The following is a 17,029-nucleotide window of genomic DNA, read 5'->3' as shown; positions in this document are numbered from 1 at the left end:
AGTCATTTTCCTTGTAGGCTACAGATAAATTGAAAATTTGAAAACAGTTTTCTTCCCTCAAGATTTCCCTCCTCAGAAATTCAAATGTCTTTCAAGAGTGTGAGACTAACAGCAGGATGGGAAAGTCACTTCTGTTCCTGGGGACAAACACGGAGACAGGTAAGGACAATTTAACAATGGAGAGTGAGATTCATACATTTAGAGAATCAATACGAGGACAGAAATCGTGGCAGTGTATAGGAGCAGATATAAATTTAATCATTGATTCCAAAGGACATGGCTTTTATCCAATATCTGTAACACACCCAATTCCCAGATAAACACTCAAATGCTTCATAAACCTCATAGTCTGTCTCAGAACAGGAAATTCGTTTGGAAAGAAGGATGTTTTGGTGTCTGGCAGCAGATATGGCAGAGGACTGTTTCATTAGCACAGGATATTTCTAGAGCTTTACTACTTTCCTTCTCCACAGCAAGTAACTTTAATTCAATATAATGACCAAATTTGCATCCAAACAAGTTTGAATATTCTTGAATTTTCCATTCTGTCTTCAGTGTTGCCGTATTCTATTGAGGTCTCATCTTGCACTATGACACATTTATTACCAGATGATAATTGAAAAATAGAAGAAATGGCTTGGAGAGTAAATGGAAGAGAGGCAGATAATTTTAGGATTCAATTTTCTCTGCATTTTTTACTGGTAGGCATAGCATAATACTGCAATAGAATCCAATCAGAACTTCTCTTCTCTACTTGTCACATTTCAGTGAGCTAACAGTGGCATGTCAAAACAGCTACAAATCTTGAAGACTTGTGTTTGCTGGAATTAACAATAGGACAACCAAAACTATGAAGAACAAATAAAAAGAGAATGCAAAAAATAATTGTTAGAGTAAAGGATTTCAATTATGATTATTGCCACCTTAATTTGCTTTTCCTCCTGTGTAGCACAGTCCTCAGCATCATGTTATAACACAATTAATTCAACCACTGTAATGAAATTAAATACATTTGTATAATTTGCACGTTGGCAGAAAACAGTAGCATTAATATTGCCTGTCATTTGGCAAACAGATAATAAAGTCCAAATCTAGTTAAGAGAACTCAATAAAATCTTTAGTTGGTAACAATGGACTATGTTAGCAAGAAGTTATTTGCATGGACCAGAGTGAAATTAGTGGAGTAGTGTGCAAACAGAAACACAAAAATGTGTATGTGGGGTTCTCTAACAATTCCCCAAAGAGAACATATAAGAAAATCCATTAAGATTTACTTATTTCTACCACAGTGAGTCTCATAGCAAGTTTCATTTCATTAGCTTTTTATTCAGTTTTTGAAAAAAACCTGCCTTAGCTTTGCATCCTAGGCCAGAAGAATATGTGCTTAGAGTGAGATTTGCAGCTGTGGAAGAAAGACAACGTTAAGTCAACATTAAGTCCCAAGTCTGGGAGCTGAAGGGCCCTCAAAATAAACCAGAGAGTATGCAGAGGTTCTCTGTAAAACCCAAAATCATAACTGTGTGATGAGATCCTCTGTCTGTCTTTCCCATTCTCTGCTCTGTTTTTACAAATCCTTACTCTGTTCTAGTACTGTGTTCTATGCCTACACCAGGCAAACCATGTCATGAGTCTAGGTTTTTAGGACTTCTTCATCTTATGAATCACAGTAAAAGCACAGAAAAATTCCATCATTTTCATTACTGATTTTATGAATTTTACTGTGCATATCCTCTTGATATACAGAATCAAGATACAGGCTTTTTGATCTCGTGGCCTGGAAATGCAAAGAGATTATGACATCATGGAGAAGGTCACCAGCAAGAAAGGCAATTTGGGATGCTTGCTAATCATCTCTTATTCCAGCATTCCTGAAGCTCATCTATTCTTTATTTTTTGTGCCTATAATTCTACCTATGATCTCTCTTGTAAACATTTATGAGCAGACATTTCAGAGGCTTCATATTTTCTTTAACAAACGGTTTATATCATTTCTGTGAAGAGTACTACATAACAGTGCAACATCACACATTAATATTTAAAACAGAATGAAATAACACCTCAACAAGGATAATTTTTTCTCTGTTTGCTAGCTGTCTTAAATCCATTTGTGAAATGAATTAGAACAAGGAAACTGCAGAGATAATGTTTCCTTGCATTTTTATGAATAGACAGCAAAATAATTTTTAGAAGAAATATTTGCATAGATGTCTTCTTTTTGTCTTTTTTTTTTTTTTTCTTTTAGTGAAAGGACACCTGTTTTCACAAATTATAAATTTCAGGTTCATCAGATGACTAGAAGTTCTGAGAATATGATTTATAGGCCATATCTTCCAATCAAGAAAGAAAAATAACACTATACAAAATGAATTTTAGAAGAAAATTCAGCAGAATTGTAAAACAGAAAAACTGAATATTCTGTAATTGCTATTTCAAGCAAACACCACTTTCAAAGGCAGCATTATTGAAACACTCTTTAAGAAGCAGCAAACAAAAATAAAATACAACAAAATGCCATAACATACAAAATGAGAACTAAAACAGGTTTGGAATCCAAATCAGGATTGCTGATGCAAGCTGTATATCAGACAGCCTTTGTTAGCATGCTGCTAGAACTTGTCTTATCTTGGATTCCCTTCTGGAACCACAGGGATTGTCTACAGTAAGGAACATTGCTGCTTCAAGAATTCTTGGAGACCTTCTCATGGCCAGTCAAGGCAAAACAATATTTTGCATCCCAGCACCAGCTGTATTCTTGCATTCCCCCTGGTGAGTTGGCAGAAACCTATATTTATTTATTTATTTATTTATTTATTTATTTTAATGCGGTCACATCTGTATTTGCTTTTGATCCATGTCCTGAAGGAGGGGCATCCTTGTGGTTTGCATTCTGCCACCTTGTCATTTTGTTGCCTCCATTTTTCCTGTTCTCCTATCAGTGTTCCCACTGTTTCAGGACCTCTCCCGGTAAGGGCTTGATACTATTTTACAGAGGTGCAGAGAACCCTTTTGGTGATGAACACGTATTTCCAGAATGCAGACCTTCCAAAATTTGTCACCTTGTCACCCTTAACCCAGTCCCCTCAACTATTTGTATTCTTTTTCTCTGATTATTTTTAACACCAATTTTTCTTTTCATTGCCCTTAGGCTCCAGTGGGATCACTAAACCACAATTTACAGTTTCTGCAAACCCAAGGTACTTTCTTCCACTCTCACTTAGCTGCTTTGGGATTTGCAACTTATTGCCTCCTTTTTTTTTTTTTTTTATTTTATTTTCTTACAAGAAGCAATGTGTCCCTTAGATGACGGTCTACATAAAACATTTTTATAGACCTGAGGTCAGGGTACATTTTTTTTTTAAAAAAGACATTAAAATTTAGCTTGGAAACTGAAATATTTATGACATGCACTGGATTTTTTAAAAAGGGAAAAATAATCAGTCCCTATTTAGAAAAGAAAATCAGCTCAAATCAACAAAGCACAGTCTTGGAGGTTCAGACAGCCTTATGCCAAATAAAATATAGTTATCTAACATTTTTACTTTTGAAGAACTCAGCAAAGACCCTGGATACTTGCTGACAAGACCTGGATGGATTGGAGAGTATCAGTCTGTCTATATATTTTTAGACTTCTGCTCCTTATTATTTGTATAATAGTATACTTCAGCTTATATTAAGTCTCAGCTACTGTCCTTGCCACTGTACAAACCCACAGGAAAGTTCCTGTCCCTTTGAAGCTACAATCTAACTGGATAAAACAAACAAATTACAGAAAGGGATACATGATTTTAGGGTAATGAAGTTGCTTATACTATTATCACACATTATGACAATGGCAGAATTTAGGCCAAAACTGAGATTACCTGAATTCTGTTTGGGTCAGTGTTCTGTTTACTGGACAATCCTATCCTCTATGTCCAACGCCAGTGGACTTGCCATTATTTCACAAACAGTTGTATTATACAAAGAGAGCAAATTCCTTGTTCACTCCTCCATGATATGACTGAAAAGAAAGGAGATAACTTGATCTGAACATCATTTTTATCAAGATTTTCACTTAAATAGGTCTGATATTAAGTACTATATGACAGTGATAATATGTGACAAATATATTTTTACTCTAAGATACAACACTGTTCTATACATCATCTACATTACTATTATGCAAAAGGATGCAAATAGCTGCTGACAGTAGGTAAAACACAGGTGACACTTAGTAAAATCATGTCAAGGTAAATTTGATTAAGTGAGAATGACATAATCTGATTTACGGATTCCATTGACACACTATTTCCTTCCTGGCAGTGAAAATAGTACTATTTATTTCTGTCAAATACAGCTTCCCACATTTACCACATTCTGGGTCTTGTATTAAATGGGCTCCATTATAATACTATTTATATGACATTAGTGCCTAGAAAGTCCAGTTAGGTCTTCTCTGTGACATGAATAACAAAATATGTCTGCCAAGAAGTGTTTGTTGTTGAAATGTTCAAGTGAAGCAAAGGGTGGTTAAAACAAATGGATTTTCATGTTCTACAGTAAAAGACACTGACATCTTCATGCATGATTTCTTCATCTGCTTAAATAAATTTGGAAGAATCTTTCATCATGACTGACGTGCAGGGTTCAAGCTGTAACTAGTCTTGCTGTCTTCATCTTCCCGCCCTGTGTATCAGCACTGATTTATCTCTCTTGCAGCCTCATGACATTTCTTCTAGCTAGTGCAGCACAGCTTGGCACTAATGCATGCCCTAGCCTGGCAAAAACACAACTGGGTATGTTTTCTTATGACCAAAAGAGCTTGCTTCCAGATTCTATTTCCTTATATGATTTTTAATCATCCCAAGCCATCTTGTAATACATTCTTATTTTTTAAATGAAAAGTGTGGGAAATAACTAGGAATGAATGGGATAATCGAACACAGCTATAGAAGAATTTCTGTTGAAAGGGACCTCTGGAGGTCTCAAATCCAGCCTCCCTCTCAAAGCAGGGCCAAGTAGATCAGGTTGCTAAGATCTTTGTACAGTCAATTTCTGAACATCTCCAAGGGTAAATATTCCTCTCTTATCCCCTACTCTGACAGGATGGACTTGGATGGAAGTTGACAGTATAAAATAGGCCAGAACTTTCAGATGCTCTCTCTACCCACACCATGTTCAAATGAGTGACATGCCAGAGAGGAAAAACTACAGGTTAGCATAGTCTAGCAAATCCCACTCCTTGCTTCCAAAATGTGCAATAGGACTTAGATAATAATTATTAACAAGAACCTCCAGAAAAAAAAATATAGATGCCTTATGTTCCCATGACACTCTATGAGTGACACATATGGAGCAAAGAGGAACAGAAAATCTGTCCCATCCCATTCATTGTAGTCCTTTGACCTTTTAAAAATTATAGATTTGGCAGAAAAGGCTGGACACTGCTGGTGCACTTGCTATCAATATATTCTTAATAGAAATGACTGAAACGGCAGCTGAGCCCATTCCTTCTGCCACAGAGAACTACACAACACAGCAGCAACAAAAAACTACTGCAAAAAAATGAACGTATTTGGTGATACATATTGTAAATAAGAGGTTTAGTGGCAGCTGTCAGATTACCTTCTTTGTAAAGTTGCTGTTCTTTAAATTTACATCACTGCAATCATAAAAACTGTAATTAAAAGCCATGTAAATTACTGTTTCCATTTCTAATGTAATGGCAATTTTAAAACAATGTATCAATATGGAGCAACAAAGAAATTGGCTGTTTTCAGAACTGTGGAGAAGAGATTTTATTCTACGATACATGTGTGTTTCCCAGCATGATTTTTCTTTTAATGATACCTCATAGCAAAATAGTCCACTCAACTTACTGATCATGTTAAGCTGTTGCCATGGCAATATGAAGACCCTACTATACTCAGATGTTAACTCTTAAAGCACAGCTTTACCCTTCTTTATTAGGAAGTTTATATATATTTTGGTTTAAAAGAAGAGCTCTTGGCACAGCAGAATTCAGTTACTCTTTCAGCTGCCTAGCACGATAGCTTAGTAATGAAGACGATGGTTAGGGCTTATTTCAAGAGTGTTGCAAAGACCATGACAGTCAGCCCTATGAAAGTATCACACACATACATCATTTCCCTATGAATAGAGAACTACAAGAAAATTGACAAACAGCTCCACAGACAATGTAAATAGTTGTTAATGAGTCAACTTCATTAAAAATGGAGAGATCACTAAATATGGCTTCAGCTTAGTCTATCACCTAATTCTTCTTGGTCAGAAAATGAATATGTTTTCTCTCTTCTCCTTTACTTCTATAAATTTCTTTTAGAAAGAAAGATCAAATACAATGAGAAGCAACCCTTCCCTCCCTTCCTTTTTTTTTTTTTTAAGTGGGTTAGGATCACCAAGACATCTGAGTATTGAAAACAGAGCAGTGAAGTCAAGAAATGTCTCCTGATCAGCTGTAAAAGGCTGTCTTTATGTTATGGGAATCAATGTCAACCAAGCTGTGATTCTACCACATCATCCTCTGCCATTCTGCTGGCTACAGAAGTTGGTGTTTCTGGCCCAGCTGACCTCTACACCTAGAGACAGACCTTTGATCTTTTATTAGCATAGCAAGGGATTCTGTATAGTACCTAAAGTAAAGCCAAAATTCAGGCAAAGTTTCTGTTTAAATAACCAGGACAAATAGTCATTCTATCTTTCTCCATAGCTCCTACTTATAACCAGAAGAATATTTCCGAAGAAACACTTCTCATGCATGCTAATGCATCTAAAATGAGTTGTCAGGAAATTCATTCCAGATGTCCAGTTACAGTCAGCTTGAGAACCAATTGATTCTCAAATGCAGCCTTATAAAGGTAAAGCAAATGTATTCAGTTCTCAGTAAGACATCCTGATCTATACAGGTAATATTATTATGAACAATGTTTCAGCAGGCAGATGCTTACTTTCTAAACACTGACAACATAAGAAAAACAGCCTTGCATTCCTAGCACCTTTAATCATCTTTTAATGCTTTTGTTTGCCTGTGGTTCTTTCTTGCCTTACAAAAGGTAAACACATGCTCATATTATTTTATTTGAACTTACACTAACCAAATACCCAGATAATTCTGAAAATATGCATCAGCATGGTGATTTATAAGTGAATTATATACTTACTGTATGTAGCAGTTATAAATCAACATGGTGGGTCTCCTGATGCTCAGATAATTTGTTTTACAATCTTTATCTTCCTAAAGCTAAAGAAGTTGATTTAGATGGCTCTAAAAGCTTAAATGAAATACAGCCTAGAAGAGTAGTTTCCAATAACATACATCAACTCTTTATACATGGTGAGAAGCCTAAATCTTAAGTCTACACCTTTTTCCTGTGATAAATGCACTGCATTTTTCTTCACCAGTGACAGAATACAGACTACACCTCTTTCTTCCTGCAAAGAAACTCAAGTACTTGTGACTTGGTGTTGGCTATCTTTAAAAAACAGCAGTACATAGGGGGTTTGACATCTGCACTGTGCTTTCACTATGACTGATGTCATCAATAGTCTAAACACAGCATGGGGGGGCCAGGAACCCTCTTGTGGACTGTAAATTGGGATTTGTCACAGATTCTCTTTGAGGCCAGAGGCAAGTGATGTGTATGTCTGCACAGGCCCCTGAGTAAGGTAAGGGTTGATTACCTTGCAGAAGTATGTAGATGTTTTGATGACTAAATAATTGTCTCAATAAATGTCAAGTATCCTTGTAACACATCCCTACTTAGTGTATATCAGTTGAAGGTGACAATCTTTAAAGTCACTCCCTGAAGAGATTCCTAAATATGTCAGTGCTTGTTGGCCCCATGCAAATCCAGTTCAAAATCAGGTGAATGTCTTTTTTTTTTCTTTCCCCATCATGTATTTGTATTACCTGGTTTATTCTTTCACTATTACTGCTTTTCATACGTATCCTCCTACCACCCTCCAAGACAGATAAGTGCTGTTTGCTTCCACTGTAGGTGAGTGACAGAAGCTCAACAAGATTAATTACCACTGCAAAGTCTTACAGAGTCTGCTAAATTAGGGGCAGGAACTCAGATATTTCAAACAGTATCCCAGTTTACAAAGCAATATTAGATATCATTCCTTTCCTGTGCTGTCATCTCCTGAAACCACCACAAAAGTACCTGATAAGTATAGGAAGGCCATCACAGAAAGTATGGAGCTACAGTTCTGACAGCCATATTTACATACAACTGATATCCACAAGAACTAAGTATCAGAACAATATTAAGAATTTAAAGATGCTGTTATATTTCTCAGATGCTTTGCAACATTGTTAAGGCTTACGTATTTGGGTTCTTAAGTCTGCCCATGAAAACAGGCTGATTTTTTGCACTGTGAGCCTTTATGACCTCATCACTTAAAAATAAATCCAAATCACCTGACAGATCACTAATTAGAAACAAATTTCTCTGAAAATCCTGTCCCACATGATTAGATTTTATTTTAGCATTCAGCCCAAGGATGCCCAGTACAGCTCTGCTGTGAATGAGCAGGCTGTTTGGTTACACATCTGCAATTTCTACTTGACCCTGGAGAGCTTCCTCCCTTCCCTCTCACTGGGACACATGCCAAAAGCAAGGATGGAGCTGGGCAAAGGCAAGCACTCAATCAGCTGCAGCCTTTCTGAAACTCTGGAGTCCACATGGTAGATGCAGCTGGTCATCAGACAAATCAACTACATCTGACACACATACCTCTTAGAATGGGCGATCAGCCATAGCTTGCTGACTGGACTGCAGAAGGGGCAAGAAGAAGTGGTAAAAGACAATGACCAAGCAATGATGAGAAGAAGGGGAGCAGAATACTATATAATCTCACACGAAGGGTTGTTTACGGCAGAGGATCCACAATATTCTTTTAATAGAAGTCCTTGAAAATTCAGTTTATATGAACAAGAAGATAACATAAATCCTTTTAAATACATTTAATTAACAAAAAATAACCTACCCCAAAATCTCATTTTGAAAATAAATCCTTCAGCAACTCTAGCATACAAATCAATTACCACATATATTCCTTAAGAGTTAGTCTCTAGATGCCTAGTGAAAATCAATGTAGTTACTTAACTTTAATATAGGACAACACCAGCTTTATGAAAGTGTGTAATCAAATGTGTTCAACTGAAACTTGGATGGTACTTGCACCTTCAGACTCAAAACAGACAAAACTGCTGTGTTTGAACAGAGACCCATTATCAAAGAGTTAAACCAAACTCAGTGCAAATAACTGAAATTAAAGACACCTAGTGTCACTTAATCCTAGAATAATGTAGGCTGAAAGGGACCTCAGGTTGTGTAAATGAAAGCTGGTCACATTATTTTCTACCTCTATGACTGACACATGAACAGTCTATATAGGAAGGTGTAAGATTGCTCCTCATGTAGATCTCTTTCTCAACTACAGCATTTGTTTTGACTGAATTATGGAAAGACTTCTTGACTGGATTGTGTAGGAACGATTTTTCAGAAAGCAGAAGATACAGCTAGCATGATATAAGGACAAGATTTTGTATAATCTTGGGGTATAGAGGTTTCTTCGTCGAAAAGAAAAAAACATTTTCATTTGCATTTTCAGTGTAAACAGGTATCTGTAGTTGGATCTGGACAGATACTTAGGATTTTTTTATTATTATTATTATTTGGTAAGAAGGGGTAAAATATGCTTCTAAAGAATACTAAAACTGAGGATTTTATGGAAAGTATATAATTAAGCATGCTAGCAGTAACAATGTGATTGCAAAGCAGAAGGGTGCATATATTTGCAGGATTTTCCAACAAAGAAAAATATGTTCAAAATGTAATTCAACTGAGTGATGCAGACATGCCTTTATCCTCACCTGCACTTATCGGCTGCCAGCATTTCAAATCGTATTGCTATTACTGGAGTGAAACTTCCCCTGTTCTTATACTGACTGAAGCTTATCTACAATGTTGAGACACAATGGGTCTACTTTAAAGATGCAGATCCTCCTTTGAGGAGGAGTTTCTTAACTCTGTTAGACTTAAATCTAACCCTCAGGGTATCTTAAATTCCTGGGGTGAGCACCTGTTTTTAAAGGCTCATCAAAGATAAAAAGCACCCCTTTAGCATCAGGCTGATACTGCACAGAAGGTTGATATTGTTGCAGTGTGTTTAAGAAAAAGGCTGAATTTCAAAATGGCTTTTAGGGGAATTGGCCATGGCAGCTAGCTTCTGAATGTAGGGTGAATGTGCTCTGCACATTAACACAAGTTAGTGCAATCCTTAGAATACTGGTATCTCAGTCAAAAGTGAAGGGTAAATTGGCTTGAGAAGTGCATGAGCAGCTTCATCTTCAGCAGGAGATCCCTCCCAAAGCCCTCTCCCATTAAACATCCTTCTGGGTCAGAAGAGCAAGGAGGAGGTTAAGAACCAACCCCCTGTTGCCTGAACTGTACTTTACCAGGATTTTGCTTTTAGAGTGTTTCGTGCTGTGATTAGTGAGAGGCAGCCTGAGATGGCAATGTCTCTGCTTAAAAATCTAGCCGGTTTTTGTGATGTCCAGGCTACATCCTGAAGGGCTGGCAGGTCCACAGGGGACATAAATTGCAGTAGCACTCATCCTATCACAAAGAGGTGAGTATCAATCTGGATATCCCTGGAATGGAATCAGATACATTCTATCGTTTGTACTTGCAAGTAGAGAAAGCAGTATGAATATGTAGCTTATGCTCGGGATTTCTTACCCAGTTTACACAGAAGTCTCAAAGTGCAGCTGGGCTTAGTTCACCCAGCACTGCCTCATCTCCTTGGCATCAGGGAAATGTGAACATAGGCTATGTACCTCTTTGGCACTGACTGCTAGGCTGTCAGCTTAAGTGTACCTGAGGAAAATTTTCAAGAGCCAATATCATATTTCATAAGCAATACCTATGCTGTGTAGTTGCTTCATAAAGTGGTAAAAGCTGTGTTAACTGTTCTCAAAGCACTTTGGTACACTGGATGAAAGAAATTCCATAATTACAAATCAGAATTATTTAAAGGTATGAAATACAATAGATTTTACTGGCTGCTGTTTTAATTCAGGCATACAGCCTTTTCTCTGCTTGCTCCCTACAGCACGCCATCTAGAACTGTGTACCACTGGAACTGAACACAGCAGTTGAGCATAGCAAAACAGCAAAACCGTCTCAAAAGAGCACAAGTATTGCAAACCAATAATCGGTATGATGGCCCACCGCACTCCCTCCTTTTGACTAGGGCAAGAATTGTGTCTGCAGAATGAACTGACATTTCTAATGTATTTGTCTTTTTGCCCTGTTAATTGGACTGATGTAATACATACTTCTCTTTTTCTCTGTTGCTGAAAAATATTGCAAGAATACATCAAGGCTGATACTCTTTCAGTCAATCAGAGCAGATTCCTGCACATAGCCTTCCTGACAATAGTGTGTTTGCACTCCCTCTGCAAACTTGTGGTGTGGGAAATGTAGGCAAAGGGAAAAAATAATAAAATAAAATAAAATAAAATTTATTATTCATTCATTCTATTAGGATGAAATTCAGACCACTGCAAAGGATCTGCACAAGAATGCCAGTCCCATTTCAGTACCACAGAGGCGAAGCATTATATGTAGAGAAGGATTTGACTGGACAAAACTAACCTTTCCAGACATTTTCTGCAGAGTGGAAGCCACAGTTGTTTTGCCTGCCTCTCAAATAATCATGTCACTCTAGTACAGATGATCTAGAGCACAAAATGGAGCATCTCTGTCCACAAGATCTATGCCTGATATCTCCATGTAAGTGTAATGGTCTAAAGCTCACACTCCTGCGAACTTAGGCTGCTGATGCAAAATACATGCCCCTGCACATTCCTCCTTCCTGCACTCAAGTGTATCCTGTTTGCTTCCATAGTCTCTTAAAGGCAACTTCTGTAACCTCTTCCTCAACCCCTAGATTGAGTCAGACTTGATTTCACACTGCCACAGTGTCACTGTTGATTTCAACAATAAAAAACCTCTGAGGTTTTGATAAATAAATACGTGTGGTTTTTTTTGTTTTGTTGTTGTTTGTTTGTTTTGTTTTGTTTCCCTACTGAGCTTTCATCCAGTCTCTGTCTGGTCTTTTAGAGTCCTCCTCTTATACCTGATTTTTAACAACTTGCTCTGTTATAGCCCACAGTTTCAGGATGTTGCTGCAGAAGGGACTGATGGCCTGTTAAGTGACTTGTCCCAAAATGATACTGCTCTCCAGAATAGCTAACAAATAGAGCAACAGTGGATTAAGCATTGCTCTTATGAGTTCAGGCATGATGACCATTTTATTTCATGAATTTGAAACTTGTATTTCTATGAGAGTCAATGGAATTATGCTGGCATCAAAATAGTGCAATGGAGTGGAGAATTCGGCTCTTCGAGTTAAATTCAATATGGAAGAACTAAGTGAAGCTTTATAAGGGATGGAGAGTGACTATGACAACTCCTAACACTCTTGTAAGTCTGTCTGAACATCAACATTTATTATTTCTCAGACTTTGTCATCTCCCCTCAGATACATTTGCCATGATATTCCCTAAAGGTATTGACCAAATGTTACAGTATTAGATTCTAAGAAAACATTGCAGTAAGAATAGAGGAAGTCTCTGTGTGATCAGATAGATCAGCTGTTACAGCTTATTGGATGGAGCAAGCAGATGGTTCTAACATGATGCACAGAGGTTTAATCTTGGTATTTTATGAATCTACACTCATCCACACAAATTCGGTGAACTTCACACTTGAGTAGCAAAGTATCTTTGTTACAGCAAAGCTCACTAGTAATACTATATAAAAATAAAACATACAAGAGATGTTTTAATTAGAAATGATCAGCACTAACTCTCAATAATCTCTACGAACTATAGCTTCACTTAACACAATGACTGCAGTATAAGTGCAATGGGAAAAGCAGTAAAAATTATACAGGTTTCATATGACATGCTACAGGTAATATCTCTGATCATTATAGTTGAAATAATATTTTGAAAGGAAATATTTCATAATTTTCTTTTATTCTTTGAATTTACTTTGTTTTGATCTGTTTTGTGTAAGTATTTCATACATCACTGGTCTTTCATACAACATCACTGCTGATTTTTATTTTATTATGGAGCTTTCATGGTTGGTTTATACAACAACAATTATTTTGTGGCAAATAATAGCATTAAGGCAGGGAACTAAGAATTGGTTTAGTCTTGTCTCCAGCAATTCTGAAATAATTCTTGGAGATATATAAAATGATAGGCATGTTTTGCCTGAATACTGAATCCCAAACCAGACATAATAGAAATCACTTCTGGTCTTCAACCTGTTTGAAAACATCAGAATGACTTGTAAATGAACATGCCAGAAAGGAAGGATGCAATGTGTTTAGCATAGAAATAATACATATGTTATCAAGGACATCCAGTTTCTTGTGTGCTTAATGGCTGTTTGGCCCGCAAAACCTATCTCTGTGAACTTGACAAAATAGTTGAACACTAAATATAAAAAAATGCCCACTCAATCTTATTTACTATCTTGGAGGTTTGAATCATTCAGCACACTGACTGTCTGACTTACATGTTCCTGAAAATTAAGACTTAAGGATCTCAAGTTGAGCATCCAGAGAAAATAATCCCCAACCCAAAGTGGGTACTTGAAAATATACATGTTGTCCTCCTGGATTCACTTAGACCTCTAAGTGATGGACAGGAAAATTACATCAAAGCTTCATACATGGGTCTTCAGAACATGCTAAGACATTTCTAGTTGTAAGCCATAAACTTGTACAATGCAATTTTACTGGCACAGCAGGGTACCTTGTATCCTTTCCTGATAACATTACTACTTTCCTTTAAATATAAACAGAAAACAAATACAAAAGTGTTGAATAAACATTAAAACAAGGATTAATTTTACGATTCTCTGACTTTCTGTCAAAACTGCATTCATACGTATTCAAATATCATCTGATAAATAACTTAACTGGAGATTAACAACAACAAAAAACAAAAGGCGTGGGGAAAATACAGATACCTGGAAAGATTTCAGTAAAGATCTAACTCCTGGAGTGTTTCCAAGCAGCAGCCTTGATTTTGATTAATATTATAATACAGGCCACTAAAACAGCTCCTCATAAATATCCATGAAGCAGTTTATTAGAGGTGGTTGTAAATACTTAAAATCTTGTCTTGCAACCCATCAGATTTCAGAAAAAAAAGACAGTTGAGAACATCAAAAGGTGAAAATAAGATGAATTCTTAGACGTTTTCTTGCTCTTTAATATTACAATGTATTGGTCAAAAAACTGTTATCCTGGAGAGTGGAAATAGGAAAATGTGTGGGTTGCTTTATAAACACAACTAGCAGAGATTTTGGGACAGACAGACTGCTGGAAAATAAAGACAGAAAGAGAGGGAATACATGAAAATTATACAACCCTCTCTTTTTTATTTCAAAAACAAAACAAAGTACTACTTGCAAGAAAATGAAGATGGTATACATTTGAAACTTGGGTGGAAACAAAAATGCTGAGAAAGAAAGCAGTGAAATACTGGGGCATCAGCAATTTACTTTTTCAGTCTCTTCATCTTGGAAGACTGTTTTCCGATGTAAACATCTTGTGATTGTAGAACAAAATAACTTTAATTTAGGATCTGTTATATTTGAAGTTTTAGTCATCTATCCTCCAAGTTACTGTTCTATATCAAAAGTCTATGTGTTCCTAGACAAGGACATTTAATGTTTTTCTGCATTTCCCTTCTCTTAAAATGAACTTTAGCTCATGAAGTCTGAAAGACAGCCCAGAAAACTAAGTCATGCATTCACCTAGAGATGGTAGACAGTAGGAAGATCAACCTTCTAAAATGATTGCACAAACGCAGTGCCACAGCTCTAAGACATCGGCCTCCAATGGTAGAAGACATTAGTGGTCTGATGCTTCATCCTCTCTGGGAAAGATCACAGTGGGGAAACTCACGATAGATCATCCTGCAGGAACTGAGTTATGATCACAAACTGAAACATCTGTCTCGAGGGAATTGTCAGCAGTGAGAAATAGAAAAAGTCATGACTGACCACAGATAAGCTACCTATAGTAAGGCCAATCTGCAACTGCTATTCCAGGTCAGCTCCTGTCTAGCTGCTCCCTGCAGATGGGTTGAAGTCACAGTGTGGATTCAGCAGAGTGTCAGACCAACACTTTACTTTCAACTCCCACTCCCTTTGCTGTAATAAGAATTTCACATGTAACCAGCTCAGTGCTGCAAGTCCTCTGTTTTCCTGACTATGCGTGGCAAATACATGCCCCCAGACAGTGCATGGCTCTCCCAGCCTACAGCCATGATATACGGAAACATGATGCAACACGATGGGGTGTGTTCATCCCCCTGAATCAACACTGGGGCTGCATATGCTCCTGGGAAGGAGAGAAATAAAAGAATGCTATGGAAAACGATAGTGTGCTCTCTGTCTTCCTTCACACTTTCTAGCTTAGCTAGTCCCTATGAAACCGTTTGTCACATGTTACCAATTCTCGGTGCTGCTGAGGTAGAGCTGTTAAACAACAACAAAAAACTTTCTCCTCCCATAGAAAGTTTTGACTTGGAAACAATGCCAATTTTGTGCATGGTATTGCAGTTCACAAGCCAGATGCTATCATTCTTCACTGTCAGGCACATTCTTTGTGCTGCATATCGCACAACGCACTTCTATCTCTCTTCCTGTGTGGGAACCTGTTGTATTTTGGAAAACATATTTCTACTTGGTTGTCATTTGGAATATATTGGCTTCCAACATTCAGCTTTAAAAGCAAAATACACACGTTTATAAGACACTCTTTTGCAAAATGAGAATTTTGGTGTGAGCCAGGAGGCAGACCAATCACAGAAAGCAAAAGGCTAACTGCAAATAACAGACAACAGGAAGATGAAACAAAGGTTCATAGGTAGATGATGGGAAAAGGAATAGCACATACTAACACAACAACTATTTACTTTTTAGAAATATTAGCAACTCTAATAACATTCTTGTTGCTGGGAAAACCCTAAAACCAGTTATGCTCTTGGAAATGCTCACTGAATAGCAGAAATGAATGAATGAATTTTATACACAGCCTTTGTGTGAAAGTGCTTGTGAGTCACAGAGTACTTGGTTGAAGATCAAGTGTATTTTAGTGTCGCAACTTCATACATAAGTATCTATAAACTTTATCTTTGACTTCTAGGACCATTAGTCTTCAGCCACAAAAGCATATAACCAGCCTCTTACAAAGCCAGATTTCCTGATTTCTAGTTGCAGTGCAACACCATGGCCGTGCTTTCTTTCATATTATGTATGATCATGAATTGAAAGAACATTATTTATCTCCTTTCAGAATCTATCAGTAAAAATACATTCATGAACTATTTATGGTATGATTTCCCAAATGAAAATAATAAATAGCTCTGTAATTAACAAATTAATTATGTGTCATAATTACACTGTTTTCCATAAATGGCATAGTAGTAACCTTTTGAGACTGCTGAAATACATGTTTACCTTTTTTTTTCTTTTTTTTTTTTCTTTTTTTTTTTCATTTAGATAAAAATGTAAATATTTTTCTTACTTGTCAAATTTCAGGCTACTCCATTTTCAGTTGAAGTCTCCTCCATTACTAATAAAAATCCCTCAGGGAGATGAGCTGTAGCTGAACACACCAACCAAAGAAAACTGATGAACTACAAAAATATACTTGCTCAGTGTGGATGTCGAAGGAAATCATATGCTACTCTCCTGCTTCCCTACTAACATTATTTTCTATTGAATTGTATGATGCAGCTCTTCTCTCTCCCTACATTCTTTCCCCGGAGTAATCATTCATTTTCAGCAGTCTGGCTATTTTGATCGAGGTATTTTGCCTACTCTTCACTGAATATGCTTCATATAAGCTGGAACACCAACCCTCTGTGTTAAAACCGGAAAATAAGGAAGAGGTAATTCCTTATCTGAATAGTTGACATACTTCT

General features: G+C 36.9%; 1 long non-coding RNA gene across 1 annotated transcript in view; it reads right to left on the bottom strand.

Moving 5' to 3' along the window:
• Nucleotides 1–17,029, bottom strand: part of LOC121076768 — a 41,498-nt gene continuing 24,469 nt past the window's right edge. Inside the window, exons 2-3 of the long non-coding RNA XR_005823698.1 lie at nt 3,861–4,000; nt 1–137 (exon numbers count right to left, since the gene is read on the bottom strand). This is a non-coding gene — a long non-coding RNA (uncharacterized LOC121076768). The remainder of the gene's footprint in view (nt 138–3,860; nt 4,001–17,029) is intronic.

This window comes from Cygnus olor, chromosome 12 (genome assembly GCF_009769625.2).
Source record: "Cygnus olor isolate bCygOlo1 chromosome 12, bCygOlo1.pri.v2, whole genome shotgun sequence".
In the NCBI taxonomy this organism is placed as follows: Eukaryota; Metazoa; Chordata; class Aves; order Anseriformes; family Anatidae; genus Cygnus; species Cygnus olor.
This window is presented reverse-complemented; position numbering and strand designations above follow the sequence as displayed.